This window comes from Quercus lobata, chromosome 5 (assembly GCF_001633185.2).
Source record: "Quercus lobata isolate SW786 chromosome 5, ValleyOak3.0 Primary Assembly, whole genome shotgun sequence".
NCBI lineage: Eukaryota > Viridiplantae > Streptophyta > Magnoliopsida > Fagales > Fagaceae > Quercus > Quercus lobata.
In genome coordinates, this window is record NC_044908.1 from 42,082,252 (window position 1) to 42,084,883 (window position 2,632).

The following is a 2,632-nucleotide window of genomic DNA, read 5'->3' on the forward strand; positions in this document are numbered from 1 at the left end:
CACCAAGCCCACATCTCTTAAGTGTTAAAATATAAGGTGGAGGAAAAGATAATTAGGGTTTTCATAAAAAGAGTTTCATCACCAAGGAAGCTAGGAGGTGTACTTTTCCTTGGAATTAATTGAAGAGACAACCAATTGTTCAAGGTATGATTTCTCACCGTTAGAAACAAATTATTAAGGAGTTAAAATTTTATCATGGAAAACTTTAGTGATGTGTAGATTGTTAAAAAGGGGTTTCTTTTTGGTTTCCTAGAATTGTTGTTTACGCTATTAAATCTTGGATTGCCCACTGCCTAGTATGTGGGTTCTTGAACAGATTCATGGAATTTCAATTCCTAATTCAAGAACACGGCTGTAAAGCTTCAACTGTGGTTAACATATATTTATATATATTATAGGATGGCTTTAATGTTAGGATGGCTTTAAGTTTAACGCTGGGATTTAAATATATATATATATATATATATATAATCCAAAAGTTGAGCCACTGAATTTCAAGGATCTATGGTTATGGTATATGCCTTCCTAGTTCCTACGGACATGTACATATATAATATGTTTGAAGTCAATGATCTTGCCACCGTGTGTACCCATGAAAATAGACATGGATCAAATATTATTAATGATCATGGCCTTCACGTTTTTCATCAGAGTTATATAATTAAATCCTAGCTTGGCCACTGTGTGTCTCTAGAACAAGCCATGGATTACAAATATCTATTCAGGTATATGGCTCTTACATTTTTTCATTGGGGTTTTATATTAAATCTTAGGTCAACGATATTTTGGCTACTGCCTTCCTCATGGCAATATGAGTTTCGATTAATGCAAGGGAATATTATTGGTTAGAGAAACTTTAATTTAGTGTTAAAGTGTTATCAGTTTTGCACAGTATTTTTCCTAGTGAGTCAGTTTGTATAATTCAATAAGTTTCATATTTTGTGGAGGATAGTAAGTAATTTCTATGATTGAATATAGGTCTTATTTAAGAGTGTTTCGAGGCCTTTGGAGGTTGTTTCAGCTGGACTTTAAGAGGGATTCAAGTGCTGTAAGTAATTATGCATGATATGCACAAGTTTTATTCTTTTGGTTCTTAAAAGTTAAAGGTTTTCAAAAGTTATGTTTTTAAAGCTTACGTTTCCTAAAGTTTATCGAAAGCATTATTTTTACATTATTGAAAGGGAAACTTCGACTTTTAGACAATGTTTTAAAGAGAGACTTCGAATTTGAAATAATGTTTTGAATTTCCAAATCTCATTTAAAAGATGATTTATAAACTAAACTATTTTCTAAAAATAAATGAGTTTCAAAGTAAGTTTTCGAAAAGGTTATTGATCTTTAAATTGTGTAAAACCAGGTGATTTTAAAGTCATATTCTTATTCTCCAAATGGTGTTTGAAACTTTTCTTTTAGAAAATTGAGATTTCAGACTTACTCAAGAATTGTAAAATATTTATATAAACTCTTTAGTTCTTATTCACTCCCTAAGAGAGTCAAGCATCATTTGATTTATGTTCTATTCGATATTGTGATCTTTGATATGCCTCTATATTTGAAAAGAAATTGTTAATATCAAGTAAATTATTATATTTTATATAAACTTTGCTTTGTGATATGTGACTCAAAATAAGTGTTTTTAGAATTGATCAGATATATCAGATATATGTGTAAATCCGCTCACAAGATTGTATGTAAGAATATGTATTGATCCCTCACCAGCAGGGGTTAGATGTTGGTATCCGCTCATAGGATTGTATGTGAGAATATGTGATATGAATATGTGAAACTGTGCTCTGATTAATTTTATGTATGTGATTTCAAATGATCTTAAGATGTGATTACATATGTATTAAGTGATTCATTATATGCTTTGTGGAATAATTATTTTTGATATCATTGAATGAGTTTGCGAAAAAGTAAAATACTCGTGCTTTGCTTGATTCTATTCCATTATGTATTTTGTATAATTACTTACTGGATGTATGGCTCACCTCATCAATTACAATTTTCAGATTAAAGTTTAGTTGGGGAACAGAACCTTTGGATTGCTTCGTAAGGTGTAAGGTAGAGCATGAGAGTTTTAGGCGAAGTCAATAATACTTGAAGTCTTAAAAGATTATTAGTTTTTTTTTTTTTTTTTTTAATTCCACTTTAGATTTCACTGTATTTTGGAGATTATTCTAAATTCGTGGAGTTTGGATTTTTGTAAGAGGTTTTAAGAGTATTGTTTCTATGGAGCTTTAATTTATTTTGGTTTAATTATGTTTAGTAAGTTATATAAGTTCAGCAAGTTAGTCATGTATCTAAATTCATGTTCCATAGATTTGGGTCGTGACACATATCCTATGTTTCATTCGATATTTTGTGTTACATCTTATTAAAATATTCATTTTTTTCCTTTCCCAATTCTTGACCAGGAGCAAAACCCAACAATCCATGCAAATTGGCAACCCACAAAACCCAACAACCCACAAAACTTGGCAACTCACCTAGGGATGGCAATGGGGTGGGGCGAGGCCGAAGGATGAGGTCTTTGTCCCCGTCCCACATGGTTTTGTCTTGCCCCATCTAACAGGGAAAACTTTCTTACCCATCTCCGCCCCTTAGGGCCCCGTCCCATCCTGTAAAACTT

At 31.8% G+C, this 2,632-nt stretch overlaps 1 long non-coding RNA gene across 1 annotated transcript; it reads left to right on the forward strand.

The window, feature by feature from the left end:
* LOC115989465 lies at positions 1-2,102 on the forward strand. Its single transcript, XR_004091943.1, has 3 exons — positions 1-144; positions 979-1,048; positions 2,013-2,102. It is a non-coding gene; the product is annotated as an uncharacterized LOC115989465 (long non-coding RNA).
* The last annotated feature ends 530 nt before the right edge of the window (positions 2,103-2,632 follow it).